Raw genomic sequence first — 16151 nt, forward strand, 5'->3', positions numbered from 1 at the left:
TCTCCTGAGGGTGTGGAGCAGGTGGCGCAGCGCTTGAATCACTGGCTGGAGCCATGCTCCCCATCTGGCTGGCTGGGGCATGGTGGGGGGCTTGGTTCCAGCCCAAAATGATGCGGCACACCTGGACATGCCTGGCAGATGGTATACCGGTGTGCCGCAGCACACCAGTTGGAAAACGTTGGTTTAGACATTGCTTTTAAGTCTGATTCAGCAAGATAGGTAGGCTTCCACCTATGTTTAGCAATCCCACTGAAATTAATAGGACTATCCATGCATTTTATGTCAGAGAAATGTTTAAATGCATTGGTGAATTGGACTGTTATCAATGAGACTGAAAACACAGCATGCTTGTGATAAACATAATTTTCCTCACTTACTAAGGCCCAGGTTGGCCAGGGGGTTTCCTAAAGGTCAGAACAAGAATCGGTGGCAACACTGCAAAACAAACTTGTCTTGTTGTTCTTCTGTCAGTGTTTACAATTGTTGATTGTGCTACCAAACCGCGTTATAACGTATCTGCTCTCATGAAAATATATGGCTCCATTTCTAAATGCCATCAATCCTATATGACATGACATATAGCTCTCCATAAAAAGAAGCTTATTCCTCATCTAGAGCATTCAGCTTGTGTTTCACTCTTCCAAATACACCCAATGTGGAATGACATCCAGAATATTTCACCATCCGGGAATAGAGAAGTGCACTTGACTAATCATATTATTAAAATATGGACAAATGCATTCCTTTGGGGTGACTATTTATAAATAAAAGAGAATTGGCAGCTTACTCAGCTTAGCTGAGTAAATGAATGGAAATACTGCTGTTACACTTATGCCTTGTAGTTATGACTAATTCTTTTTTCTGTATAATGGTTGTAATCATGCTAATGACAGCAAGTGTCACCCAGAGCATCTCTAGTGCTCCAGCGCTTCCTACTAATAAGTCACTTCCCTTAACAGTTGGTGCAGGAGAACTGTATAGATCTAAACCTGCTAAATCAGAGTTGAATGGCAAGTATTTTGAGGTGTGTTATGTCTAGGGACCTGCATAAATAGCAGTGAGACAAAGGGTTTGTCACAGATTGCAGCACACCGAGCTGACTTCGTGGGTGTTTTGTAACAGCCCTGCCCCTCACTGCTGATTGTCAGAGAGGCCTTGGTGACCCCACCCCTCACCACTAATTGGTGGTGGTTGCTTGGTTGCATCTCCTTGATGTGACCATCTTGGTTCAGGGTGAACATTACTTGCACCTTGTTGGGGTATCCTAAGATGAAAATGTCATCTGGCCAGCTCTACTTCTTGGTTACATCTCCTTGACAAGGAGATGTAACCAATCTGGTTGGTTACATCAATGATCTACTGGTATTTGGGGAGGGGGGGGGGGTGGAGGTGGCTAATATTGCAGGAAATCACAACCAATACCAGATTTCCTTGCAATCGTGGACTTCTTTTTTGTGGGTTCTGCAAAATCTGTGAAACTGTGGTTATGTTATGTTATGTTATGTTATGTTATGTTATGTTATGTTATGTTATGTTATGTTATGTTATGTTATGTTATGTATGATGGTGCACAGTGATTGCCAGCATCTTATTAGGTTGTTAGTTTATTAGCTTGTGGGATAAATTTGCATTCAAGTAATAGTCAGTCTCTTCAATTTAGAATAAACTTGAAACAATAGTGCCTGATAAGACTGTTGGGGCAAAAGCCCCCAGTCTTGCCCGGATCTAACATAATTGAGGAGGAGAATGCAAAACCAGCAGAAAGTTCAGCTTCACATTTTTATTTCCTGAGCTGGCTAGGTACCAAGCCTTGTCCCCAGCAGGCTGCTCTAATTTATATTAGCTGTCACTGGCCACAAGTCATTATTTTGACTGCCAAAAATGACTAGTGTACAAGATTACATTCATTCAGGATCCTGCCCTTTTCTGCATTTGAAGCCTGAGAGTGGGAATGGCATAATCTTTGTGAAACCTTGGTGGAGATTGACATAGTGAAATACATCAGAATAATGATTTCCAACCACCAAGACCTGAATAGCATATAAATAATTTAAGAAAGCCCATTAGCCCAACTGGGATCTACTGATTATCTAGAAATTGTTACGTGATCTCTCTCTTCTAGATACTACAGCAAGCAGCAAAATCCATGAAGATCCTGAAATGAGTTCCTGCAGACACAGAGGCAGTGCCACTAACTCTTGATTTTAATGCGAGTGTCATAAGCTCCAGGGATTCTGCTTTTCTCTGTTTAAAAGTTGCAAACTCTCTGATAAAAATAGCAAATTCTCTAATTAAAAACATAAAATCTCAGTTTTCCCATGATTTAAATGACCACCACTATATTTGTATAAGCATATGTATAGCCATGTGTGTGTGTGTGTGTGATTTGAACACAATGTTTTATTGATATATTTACAATTTTAAAGCAATTTGGAAGCCTACCAGTGTCTCAAAAACTATAACAAACTAAATTCTAAATGCCTATAAATTTTAGCATTTGATTTTGGGTTTCTTATCATGGAAAATCAGAGCTTCCCCTGCCCCCTTCGTTCACCAGGATGCAGGTCCAGCTGCAGCTGTCCTCCCCAGCTGCTTTGTGGCAGTGAGCAGCCTTGATAGGCCGGTACCCAGCTCATGCCACTATCCCTCACTCCCAAGCCACAGACCCTGGCCCTGCTGGTACCCCTCACTCCCCAACCACAGCCCCTGCACCCCCCAGCCCTGCGAGAGAGGGATGGGGGGGGGGGGCAAGCTGCCAGGCCTATGGGGCTGGGAACCCAGGTCTGAAGCCCTCTGTCCCCCACCAACAGTGCCTGAGCACTGGCTGCCAACCATGGGAGGCAGGGGCTGCTGTGGCCTGAGTAGAGCACAGAGCCCATGAGGGCATGCAGATGCAGGCTGGCAGCTGTGGTCTCGGGGATTCCCGCTCTGCTGACCTCCCACTGGGGGCCTCTTTGGTCCTGTGGGCAGGATCTGGCAGGGTGGGCTAGAAGGCTTGGTGCCACTGCCATGAGCCCCACACCACCATGGCAAGGTGCTCCCTGCCCACCTGGCAGCAGTGGGGGACACAACTCGTGGTGCCACCCCTGCTGCTGCCAGGCAGGTAGGGGGTGCCTCACCATGGTTGCATGGGGCTCACTGGGGTTCCTCACCCTGCTCTGCCAGGTCCTGCCCTTAAAATGAGAAAATCTGCATTTTTCTGCACTAAACAGAAAACTAGGATCCCTGGTGAGCTGTCATGTTCCTTTAAAGCCAGGATGCCTGCAATCATGTTTGTATGGGAGAACACCCTTCCTGGTTGTTGTTAAGAAAAGCTGACAATATGACCCACATGTATCCTATCAGCTGAAAAAAACTGGAGGCCAATGAAAAAAAAACAAACAAACAAATAATTTGTAAATCTCATGAGTTTGAACCATCCATGTTGGCAATGCTGCAAACATCTCTATGCATGGAAGTCAGTTCAGGGTCTGGCCCAATGTTGCAGAGAATAGTGAGACACTCTTAGCACAAACCATTTCAAGGAAGTAATTCCCAATTTTAGTAGCAAACTCTTACTCCACTATTAGAATGGTGATGTAACGCATGCTTGCAAACGCATTCGATCTCCTGATTCATGCCTGAGGAAATGTCTGGAAAAAGGAAAAATCTAGTAACTGATCCTAGGTAAAGGAAAAATCAGGTGACTGGGCAAGAGAAGGAAAAGCATTTCCACAGAACAGAGATCCTGAGTGCTGGATATCTTAATGCAAATTAATAGGAAAGTTGTGGTTTGTGTGTTTCCAGACTTACTGCAACTGGAAGCACAAAGGCTGTAAACGCCAGACTGACTTTGAACTTGGATATTCAGCTCGGTGTTGCAAGCCAGAGTGGGACAGAACTTGTGATCCAGAGAGGGAGTGGGAATGGTGCTCCGATATCAGGTAAGCAGAAACCACATGGTTATTTCCTGGGACAGATATCCCATTGCACACCTCCCCAAAGTGAAATAGTTAGAGATGAATGAAATTTCTAATGTAAAAGAAATGTGCTTTGCAACACAAAAGACAAATGTTTTGGCCTGACAACCAAAGCTCCTTATGTTTTGTATAGAATTAAGGTGTTAGGTCTTGTGAATATGTTATTTATGTGCATGTGTATGCATGGTAATCCTGCATGTTAATGCAACACTGCTTCTGAAAAGATCTCCTTTTCTGAATGCTGTCTGCTGGGCTCCACACTCCTGTTAAATTAGGTGTAACTCCAAGTTGAGACCACTACCCTGAAATTATTGTGGATTTACACAGATGTAAGAAGGAATTGGCCTTCCACCTTTATAGTTAGTGTTGATAAGAACAGCAAATGTTCACTGCTACCTTTTACTGCTTTGTCCTCTTGTTTCACTGTAACAAAGATTTATTTTGTCATCCTGGACTAGACATTGTGACTAAACTTGAGGTGGTGTGGTGCTTACCCTAGTGTCAGTCGGCTGACTGTGCTGGGTCCCTTGTGCTGATAAACAGCAAAAGCAATGCAACTTGATGAGCAGAGCAGCAAAGCAGCTGTTTCTGTGTTGTGTGCTGCTGCACATTTCATACATGGTTAAAGTTTAAGAGGAGGGAAAACTTTGGACTTGGAGGATGTACAAAGTACTTGCCCCAAAAGGTAATTCTTGAAGTGGAAATTAAAATTAAGCTAGAGGAATTTAGGAAGCATTTGCACAAGTGCCTTAAAAAGGAGAGACAAGGTTCCTTGGGTGAATTTGATATCTTTTATTAGACCAACCCAAATAGTTGGAGAATAGTTATTAAGCAAGCTTTCAGGTTCAAAAACCCTTTGTCAAGCTAAGGAAGTTTCAGCAGTCGGCGTATGCTCTTCCTGGATGGTATGAAAAGTAAAGAAGCCAGGGGCTGGGCTAGGGGGCCAAGAAACAATGGTCACAAGCTAGCAGAGAGCAGATTTAGACTGGACATTAGTAAGAACTTCTTCACAGTTCGAGTGGCCAAGGTCTGGAACGGGCTCCCAAGGGAGGTGGTGCTCTCCCCTACCCTGGGGGTCTTCAAGAGGAGGTTAGACCCAGCACTCTTTCCTGCTTATGCAGGGGGTCGGACTCGATGATCTATTGAGGTCCCTTCCGACCCTAACATCTATGAATCTATGAAAGTCCCCGGGTTAGATAGTGGGGGGATCAAGGTCTGTAGTTTTTCTTGTAGTCTTAATGGAAATGATTTGATGGTATAGTTGAGTTTTTTGGTGAAAGGGAGACTAGGATCTTCTTGTAGTTCTTTGTAATAGGTGGTGTAAGAGAGCTGTCTCTTGGCTTCCTTTATGTAATCCTCACAGTTTAGGATGACTATGGCTCCTCCTTTATCTGCTGATATCAAATTCATCCAAAGAACCTTGTGTGCCTACGTTTAGTCCATGATCTCTAGTATCCAGCAGGTTGATGAAATGGAGCTCATAGGCTCGTCTCTGGGAAGTGTTGTGTAAGTTTCCCTTGAGGATCAGGACTGAGAGATTGGAGAGAGAGTGGCCCTCCTGTGAGAAATGTGCCCCCACCGGTAATTGGGTATTTCTATCTTTGATAGATGTCCGGTGTGCGTTCATTCTGGTGCGCAGTTGTTGTTTGGTCTCTCCTACAGTTCTTCCATCAGGGCATTTGGTGCATTGGATGAGGTATATCACATTTCTGGAGGTGCAGCTGTAAGATGCAGGGATGCTGATGGCTGTGTTGTGGGGTGTAGTAATAGTGGGGGTGGTGGAGATGTGTTGGCAGGTTTTGCATTTCTTGTCCTGGCACGGTCTGGATCCTTTTGGTGTGTTCTGGACTTGAGGAAGTTTGCTTCTGGTGTTGAGGTTGGTGAGGTTCAGTGCTTGTTTGAAGGCTAGGATGGGTGGCTCTGGGAAGATCTTTTTAAGAATAGGGTCTCTTTCTAGTATGGGTTTCAATTTTTGGAGGATTTTCCGTACAGGTTCAAGGGAGGGGTGATACGTCATAACCAGCGGTGTGCAATTTGTAATTTATTCCTAGTATTGTGATAGCAACCATAGGGCCCAATCAGGACCCTATCATACCAGGCATTGTGCAAAAAAATCACAATGTAGACTTCATTCAATAGCTAACAGGTGGATAAGCCATAAAAGTGAAATGCAATGCTTTTCTAAAACGTCTTTATTTTGGTTCCTCAGTGGACTCTGAACCTGCAAGTTGAATGCGTAAATTCAAATCAAGCCTTTCAGTCTCTTGCAGGTTTTCTTACTTTTGCCTCTAATTAAAGAACCACAAAGTTTGGAGTTGGATTTTCAAGTTCCCCAAAGCCCAGATATGTTTGCATCTGGTATTTCAGTTCATCCCTACCTCTGTATCTATAACAGTTTTTTCCCCCCCTCATTCTCTGTATCTTGGGGGTTTTCTATTAGGGAATATCACTTTAATAACTGAGCACCTTTTGCGGAAAGGTACTTCTGTATTTTGGAGATCAGCACCCTATTAAGGTTTATGCCAGGGAATGTTGCACTTCAGCCACCTTGACCTGTCCTGTCTGGCATAACTTAAAAACTCATGGCTTTTCTTCAACAGGATGCATTTATTAACATGTTGCAAACGGTGATGAAAACGGACCCGGATTTGTATTTTATTTCTCTTTTTTTAAAAGGCATCATACTTTGTCTAGAACTATGTGCAGCAGGCAGAGACATCTAGCTGTTGAATAATATACTACTATCAAACGTCCTATACAAGCCGGTGAGTTTGAGGGTCCTTCACTTGGCTGCTAATGCTGTGATCTCCTCTCCTCATCCTAGTAAATATAACACGTGTAAAAAGAGGATCTTATCCTCTAACTGCTTACAGATGAATGTTTATATGAAATGCTTAAAAAAGATTATTTTAAATTCCAACGTTCCCCAGTTCTTGTTTTGCAATCTCTTCTAGTCATGCAGCTTACTGAAAATGTAACCTCAAACGAATGGATAGAATAGGCTTTGTTAAAGTGTGATAAGAAATTACTTTTAATGCAAATGGGCCCTTTTTATACAAAAATGAGTTGATCCCAAAGCAAAATTATTATTCAAGTCTGCCAAGGCGCACAAGTGCAGCTTTGCCAGAACAAATGTAGTATGCCTCACTATCTCAGGGTTACTCACAAGTATTTCCACGTGTGTACACCAGCTCATCGGTTTCCAAAGTCATGCCCCTTTGCTGCACACGTGCATCCATGTTATATAAAAATAGGACTTGTTTATAGAGAGGTTTTAGTAGTGCAGATATCACAAAGCAACAAAGTCATCTGCATCTGTTTCCTCAGCCTGACAAAGGGTATTTAAACCCAAAAGCTTGCTAGGAAGAAGTTTTCCAACTATTTGAGTTGATCTAATAAAAGATATCAGATTTACATAAAGAACCTTGTTGCCTGTGTCCTTAGACCAACATGACTACGACCCACACCTCTGAGATAACTTGTGGTCTGCTTCACAGATGGAGGAAAAAGCACTAGTAATTAATTTTAAAGGTGAACACAAGAAGCTCTATTCACAGTCATTTTACATTGTGCTTTTAATCCTCTTGTGGGCTGAGAGAGAGGCAGGAGCCTCAGTGCTCAATGAGCCTTCCCTCTGATGCCTTCTCCCTGCAAACTTCTGGGTGACGAACATACACGACTTGAAAATACAGCAGCCTAATGCAGATTTATGAATAATGTCACCTGGGCCGTGTTTTACTTTAGCCACTGCCGTGTTTCAGAGAAAGAGGCAGGGAAGCTTATGATGGAAAATGTATTTGGCAGATTTGCCCTAGAGAGGGTTTATTCCCATTTGCTATCACCTGAAGGCTGGCTTGTGTCCACATGCATTTGGATTTACCGTATTTACTCAAATATGGAATGACCTTCCAATACTTAGTCTATATGTGGAAAATGTACAAATTTGTTACAATTTTCCAGGTAGAGACTCTAATTATTGAAGGTTTGCTTTGAATTTGTCCCCCTCCCACTACTACAGCAGGAAAAATAAATCTGTGGGGTCAGGCAGCTCAAGGGAGCCCTCTGCATCCCCTTACCCGCTCCTTACTGTCAGACCCTGCTCTTCCTGACCATGTGAACAGCAAATTTGAAAAACTGATCTTGATATAAGCATAGACTTAGTTCATTCAGAATTGGTGCGTTTTATCTTTTTTTTGAAACTGCTGCAAGTTTTAGCACAGGTACTCCATAAAGACACTTTAAGCAGCACTTTTGTACCTACTTATCTATATAGTAGCCCAAGCTATGCCTGATAGTAGTCTAAAGCCAAAAGGCTCATGATTTGCCATATAGCTCATTGGGCTGGGCCCCACAGAGTCAACAGTATTTCAAGCCATGGTGACCCCACTGCTCAGCACTGCTCATTGTGTGTCCACACTCCAGATGCCCCCCTACATAAAGGAGACATCTGCTAATTAGCCCCGAATCCTGATTGGGATTAAGTATTCATGAGTCCTGGGATCCTCCAAAAATGTATAGGCAGATGAGGCGCAGGGGGCAACCAGGTCCAGTTCCACCTTTTGGAGGATGGAGCCACACTAATCATATGCACCAGGCTGAGAGGGAGCGACAGAGAGATTCTGGGCAAGTGTTTGGGCCTAGAATAGCTTCTGAATATGTTGAGAAAAAACGCTGTCAGAGTCCTGTTCTGTGTGAGATCTAAGGGCAGAATTACCTAGGCAGTGTTTTGTGGATGATACGGGATTTGTACCTGACCTTGGGATTTCCCTTTGAGTATAGATGCATTTCATCCTATACCCACGTATGTCAGGTTAGTGGTAGGTCTTGGCTTGTTTTGGCCATTGTGATCCATTATTCTGGTATTTAGTTTATCCCTGTAAATCCTAATGGTATGGCTTTTCCTGTCTAATTGAATGGCTTTTCACAATAGTGGCATAAAGGTCTTGGCTATCACCAACGCTTGTATTTGTATGCAGCTGTGGATATTTCACATAGGAAGTTGCTCGTCTCTGCCGAGGGTCAGTTTATGGATAAATTTGAGGGCTTAAATGGTGCCTTGTTCTTTTCTGGCCTCTTGCATAGGGATGAATTTCAAAAGCAAAGGGAAATTACAAAATTGCTTTAAATTACCAAAAAAACCAAAAACACACCTCTTCCGAACCTTAAAATAAGGCATTTAGGACTCTCCTATGTGACACAGATTAACCCCATCCTCTGAAATAGTTTTTTACAGAATAGCTCTATGTATTCTGAAGACCAAAGAAAAGTAGACTATTTGGGCAGCAGGGACCAAGGTTGAGCCCATTGCTACATAACTTCTTTCTCTCTGATTTGGAATATAAACTGGAAATTGGACAGGTGGTATCGTATTGTCTTTTTAATATCGGAGCCAGAAAGATGTGTATATAACTTTCTCCCTATACTAATTCTGTCTTCTCCTAGGCTAGACCATTTCTCCATCTTGACAGTGGAGTATACACGAGACCTGGGTGTTTTCATTTTGAACTGACAAAGCAAGTTTTTTTGCAGAGTGGCTTATGCTGGTCAGCAATTATAAATGTGAATGCTTCAAAAGCAGTCTCCTGCTTTGTCATTGTCCGAGTCTACAAGTGTCCCATAATAAGCTGACAGCATGGTTACAGTTTCTTTGGGATAATTGGTATAGCATGCACAGTCCTTTGGATACCAGCCTTCTTTATCTTTGAGAGTGTTTCTTTGTTTCTGTTGTTAACAAATCAGTCGCATTCCTTGGTATGGATGGTGTGGGCAATTTTGCAAGGATAGCAATGCTGTTGTCTCTAATGCTGAAGTGCTGTTTGCTGCTGTCTCTCCACACTGACTCATCTCATTTAGTGGGGATACAAATAAGAAGCTTGGTAACAGTTTAACCATTTTATAATGCTGAGGTGTAACCAAACAGTGGCACAGTACTTGAGGTCTGCTGGATACACAGGGGAAGATCATTCTAAGGAGAAAAATGCTTTGTTTCATCATTGAGGCAAAGGACTTCTATGGCACAGACAGAAGTGACCATTTTCACCTGATCTGGCCCCCAAAAAGGTTTGACAGCCATAACCAAACACAAGTGTATGACTGAAGCGAGCTTTAAAAGTGTCTGATCCTGTGACAATCTGAACGCTCATTACATGAGGGTTCAGATGAAGGTGCTCCAAAGTGGAGCACATTCATTAACTTCTGTCTGTGCACACTGGGAGCAGGGCTCAGCTGACACAACCCAGCCCAACCCTCAGTGCTGTTTTCAGAATGGAAGTCAGGTAAGGGATCAGAGGGAGCTCATTCTGGGGGTTGCCCAGTTGGCACTGGAGGGTGGGGGGGGGGGTGGATTGAAGCCCCTCCCCCCATTCCAGCATGGCTTGCAAAACCCCAGACAAGACCTCCCTCCCCTGCCACGCGGGGGCATGGGTTGGGGGAGGAAGAGCTAGGGGAAGAGGCTGCAGAGATGCAGCCTCTCTTCCTGTATCTTGAAACTCAATTAGCACACCCTCCTGACCCAATGGGAGGGTGTGCTAATGTTTTGCACCAGGAGGATCAGTCTAACTCATGGCACTTGCTGTAAAGTGCCATGAGTTAGACCTGAGAGCTGCCTTTCTCTCTGCACCTCTATAGTTCAGCTGGGCACTCTTTGCATGGATGAACCCGTCCTTGGAACGCTGTGGTTTGTACTGGTATATAGTAAAACCCTCACCCCCCTCTGAGTAAAACAAGGTCTATGGGTACAGCACCACCAGATCAACTAAAACTACTAACAGTTGGAGCCTAAATGGTTCATGGGTATACTGCTGGCATCCTCCCTACTGTCAGTTTTACCTTGGAAAATCCTAAATCAGATTTGCCTGAAGTGAGAGATCTCTGGAAGCTGAACCTCTTTAATAGAAATAACTTTTATAGCTCCAATAAAAACTATTTGAATGGCTCTCTGTACCTCAGTCTACTGATTTCTATTAAATCAGTATTGAATAGATCAACTGACTTTTGTGGGAAGTATTTGTTCATTCCTAACGGGGAAGCTGTGGTAGACCCTTTTATTCAATGCAGTATAAGAAATGCAGAAGCCTGGTATACTGTTAGAAATCTGCACAAGCCACATAGAGAATGTGGCATTGATGTCAGTTGTTTTGAGTCACTGTTCAATTGTCGTGCACAAACACAACATATTTTCATTGCTCCATTTCATCCTGTCTAGCAGTAGAAGTTGAATGTAAAGTCTCATCTTTGGCATCAAAATTCAGGCTGTTACAAATAACACACTTTTCTAACTGTCCTGTGGCTCCTTTCTCATCTGTGTCTGTTAAGAGCTGGCAGAGGAAGCCATTTGCAGGGCACAACATCTTTTTTTGGTCCAATAAATCCAGCAGCTATTCTCTACATTCTTAAGTGCTGCCTATTGGAATTTTTTTCTATTGGCTGTTTGCTTATGTGCAGCGACCCAGCATATGATCGTGCTTTGGGCAACTAAATGGGAGGGAGGCTAAATGACTGCACAGATGCTTTTCCTGGCCTGGGGTTGATCAGTCACCAGTCTTCTCTAACTACTATCAGTCAGAGTTACCCCAAGGGAATTGTTCTGTTAGATAAGTGCTCCCCTCTCCCTGTAGCATCCTTCCCACAGAGTACCCAAGGAAGATGATATGGAAGCCTCAGTGATGGAAACCTCAGCTACTACATTTGGAGGATTTTTCTGGCCACTTAGTATCATTCTGACCAGCACAAAGGACCACAGTGGTGACCTATTACTCAGTCCTTATTCTTATTCTTATTTATATTACAGTGGCACCTTGATGATGGAGAAGGAGAAGGAAGGCCCCATTGTGCTGGATACCGTCCAACTGTATAGTAATAGAAAGTTCCTTCTCAATGGAGTATACATAAGGGCAAACAAGCCCAGGAGGGGAAAGGTCCTTGAAAGGAAAAGTGACTTGGCCAAAGTCATATAATAATAAATGCAGATCACAAATCCAGATCCTGTGATCCTGCCTACATTCTGCACTGCTGTTATGGCTTTCCATTAGAATACCATTATTTTTTAACACAAAATCTTCCTTTATTTTACAATGAAAGAAAGTGAAGAACTAAAATACATTTTAAAAAAAGGTTGGTCATTCTGAAATCCTGTTAATAAAATAAAATTTAAAAAACCAAACAGAGATTACAATGATGCACCCTATTTGATGGATGAAAAGTCGTGTTGATTTCATCCAAATTCTTTGGCGAGGCAAAGAAGAGATTTTTGTTTTTGTTTGGCTTACAATTTTGTGGTGCATGTCCACACTAGCTTGTCTACACTTTTATAAAATTCCATTCAAGCTCTATTTAGTATGCAGCAGAATTATTGTACTTGCTATATATCAACTTTAAATCTGCTTCAATACAACCTTAAATGCCTTTCTTGCAGTATATCACTTCATCAGTCTAGCTTAACTAGAGCTGCTTTGTCATTTTTTATTGCCCCCATAAAATCTAGGATTGGAACACTTGGATTTTTCTAGCAGTAATTTTCATTACTTAGGCTTTTTTTTTAAAGTACTTGTCAATGAGATACAGTACTTGCACAGAGTATATTTTTCAGCTCTGCATTATATTGTTATTTCAATTTATTTTAGACAGAATGCGTAACGTTCATCTAAATAATACCTATGGTATTTCAAATGAGTGTATTATGAATATAATTAGAATGGATATAAACCTACTTCATCCATCAAGATTCCTATATTTTGTTGCCTGCATCTAAGCGTATGGCATCTTTCAAGTAAGCCTTTAAATGATAACTCACATTGTGCTTTTAATGCTGCACATAAAATCATATCACAACGTGGGGGAGGGAGGGAAATTAGGTTCTTGTAATTTTTATGTTTTAATTTCAAATTTTTAGAGCTGTCTAGATTTTTCCTTGGAGTGAGTTGTACCAGAAAGTTTTATTCCCCCCGCACCCTTAGGCATATAGAAATTGCCATATTAGATCAGGCCGGTGATCTATCTAGTCTAGTAGTCTGCCTGTTTCTTAGACTCGTAAGAGGAAAATGTAAAATATGATGCTACGTGTTATGGAAATGTCTGTTCACTGGGAGAGATTCTTCCTAACCCGCTTCAGTTTTAGTTTAGTGTGGGCCCTGTACCATGAAGATTTATAGCCTTCCCCAAAAAATTGAGCTACAGTTGTTTATTTCTCCCCTTCCCTTCCCTCATTGGAGATATTGGTTCCAGTCTAGGTCCTGCTGCCTTTCTTGACTTTCCTCAGAGAAGTCATTTCACCTTTCTGTTCCTTGATTTCCTCTTCTGTTATTATCCTGACCTTAGGTTAAAGCCTTGAGGACCTACAAAGCAAATATACAATTTAAGATCTAGACAGTATTGGCTTTAAAACATATTTTAATTCTTAATATTGTAACTGCAGATGTTCACACCATCCATCTAAATCTTTGGTAATGCTGAACATCTCTTTGCCCCAGTGATGTATTGTGGCTCTATGTTCCAAACTCTAATTGTATACTATGTAAGAATTATTTTTTTTGTTTTTAATCGGTGAAAGTGAACTGTTACTTTCCAGAAATCTTAGGGATTGAAGGTGGCACAGGGTAGGGAGGCAGCTTTGCATTTCAACTGATGGGTGAAATTGTGTGTTTACAGTTAGCATTCGCATTAAAACATCCCAATTAGCTTTTGCACTGTTTCCATTAGTAGTGCTAATGTACATGAGAAAATAATGTCTCTGTAAGAAAAAGAAAACTGTAACCAGATATGTCAAAACAGCCCTCCTCAGCTATGTCATAAATACCCCCTCGTTACTCTCATTTTGTTGAATGAATATTAATAATACATTTTAAATAATACCTATCATAATATAGCATGAGTGGGGAATAGGAACACCTCTCTGTTGAATGACATTGGGAAAGGGTTCTGGGTTAAATCACTGTTCCTTGGACGTGATTGAATTAGCATAGATTGAATGCCAGTGATAATTCTACGCAATTGTGAGATCTGTAGTTTAATGCATCTGGCAGAGAGACAGGGATTTTCTTTCTCTTACAGCACTGAATAACCCCCTATAATCCTTTTCCTTTAGTGCTCACGTCTATCCAGGCTTCAGTTTAATAAAAGGCCAAAGATATCAGGATTCTGCTGAGCTTCTGTGGCTCCAACACAGAGAGAATGAGATGTCATCTCAGGGTGGTTGTGGTTCAGAATCATTAAAAAGACTAATGGGTGGATTGGAGGGCTATGTTTATATTTCCAATTGCTTGTATACTGCAGAAGACACCCTTCTTAACAGTAAAGTGTATATGCTTTCTTTAATCCAGTAGCCCAAGAACTAAGAGGACAAAAGAGAGCCTGGAGCAATCACTACTTCGGAGTTTTATTTTTACAACATTTTGTATATGTTTGTGTTCATTTGTATTAGAGCTGGACCAAATCTGAAAAACTCCATTTATTTTTAGCCAGGGCAGGGTAGGAGCAGTTGAAAACTTCCTGAGGTTTGTGCTTTCTAGTGCTGTACAGGTTTTAGTGATCCTACAAACCCCAGGGGTTAGGCTACATTTCCCTGAGCACCATCCACAGATACTTTATTTCTTAACTACCTACCTATAGGAAAAAGACCCCTCTATAGTTAGCTTTGTATTTTTAACTGGTGAGCCTACAAGGTGCCGCCCTGCCCTGCCTTCTGCCTAACTATCCACAGGTAGAAACTGAGCACTGCTGGAGTTAGATGGATGGATGTGTGTGTCTGTATAGAGAGCTTTCTTTATGGATGCCCCTACATGAACTCATGCTCATGCAGTTGTGATCTCCTTGGTTTATTGAATACAGTGAAACCTATTTGCGTGACTTTTCCACAGACCTGGGCTTTAATCTCTGAAGTAGCCATGAACCTGAACTTGAACAGTAACCTCATCCAGAGTGGAATTCTTTTTGGCCCATTTTCTGCTTCAAAGGATCTTCAAAGGATCACAGGTTCCACTTACACACCTAAATAAGCAGTTAGTTTCTCCAAAGACCTGCCAATAGTTGCTGAGCTGTTTCAAAACAGCTGAGCTGTTTCTCCCATTGTTGTGGGAGAAAACTCCCTGGAGTTCGTTGTTTAGCTGCATAGGAACTAGGCAACAGGGGTAAAGGCTTTTACTGCAGTTTATTTGCTCAAGCAAATGACCATAAGGCAGCAAAGAGGCAAAATGGCCCCCACTAAAGGGTGGGGCATTCTTTTATACTTTTACAATAAGGTAAGACTACAGGGTCAGCACATAAGCAATACTTATGGTCATCATCTCCTTATATGGTGCTTCACAAATTGTCATAGTAACATTACATTTATCTATTATAGCTAGTACTTTTCCAAAAGCAGAAATTAAGTAACGGTTACATGTTATCTTTTACATTTCAATCTGTTTTCTGTTTTCAGCGGTGCTATCCTCTGCTCCTTTCTCTGGGCCCCTCTTTATCTTTTTTAGTTCCATGCTGTAACTGGTTTCCAGTGCACAGACTTATACAGATTTACTTATTTTTCCCTCAGAAAATGGTTGGCACAGTTAAAATGGCTGGCCTAGCTATCATTCTGCCTTGTAGTCAGCAGCATTGCTAGGCCACAGGTCATGCCTTGTATTCAGCTGCAAATCTAATACTTCTCAATAATCTAAATTATTGTTAACCTAACAGTATGCTATCAGAAAACTATTTTATTTCAGGGTAATAATAAACTTGCCCATCACAGTCCCCCCTTTGTTCCAAACTTCCAGAGGGAGTTTTGGAACACACTTTTAAGTATTCAGATTCCTGTGGGGTTAGGTTTTGATGATTGTTGCCGGATATTTGTACAAAGTGACCATACATTTTTACTTGCCTTTGCATATACTGTTGCCCCAAAGAACACAAACACTGAAAACAGCGTAACAGGCAAACTACAGTTATAACTATTCCGATTATACTTAATACAAAAGGTCTAAGCCATCCCGTAAGGGAAGGGAACCAATTAGTAAGCCAGCTAAGAGATGTGTCTTTGGGGATTTTAGTTATATCTTCGGCGTTTTGGATATGGACAGCTGCAACATTGAGGTGTGTTTGAAATATGGTGAAAGAGCTGTTATTCCATACGCAACATTCCGGTCCGATGACTGCGCATGCCTCTCCTTGAGCAGCGAGGAGGAAATTAAGGGCTATGTGATTTTGAATTACCATTTGTCA

The 16151-nt window shown here is 41.9% G+C and overlaps 1 long non-coding RNA gene across 2 annotated transcripts in view; it reads left to right on the forward strand.

The window, feature by feature from the left end:
- The window catches only part of LOC132243962 (uncharacterized), a 67530-nt gene that overhangs the window by 33108 nt on the left and 18271 nt on the right, over positions 1 to 16151 (forward strand). For both annotated transcript variants that reach the window (XR_009455525.1, XR_009455524.1), the window contains exon 3: positions 3787 to 3923. This is a non-coding gene — a long non-coding RNA (uncharacterized LOC132243962). The remainder of the gene's footprint in view (positions 1 to 3786; positions 3924 to 16151) is intronic.

This window comes from Alligator mississippiensis, chromosome 11 (genome assembly GCF_030867095.1).
Source record: "Alligator mississippiensis isolate rAllMis1 chromosome 11, rAllMis1, whole genome shotgun sequence".
Lineage (NCBI taxonomy): Eukaryota > Metazoa > Chordata > Crocodylia > Alligatoridae > Alligator > Alligator mississippiensis.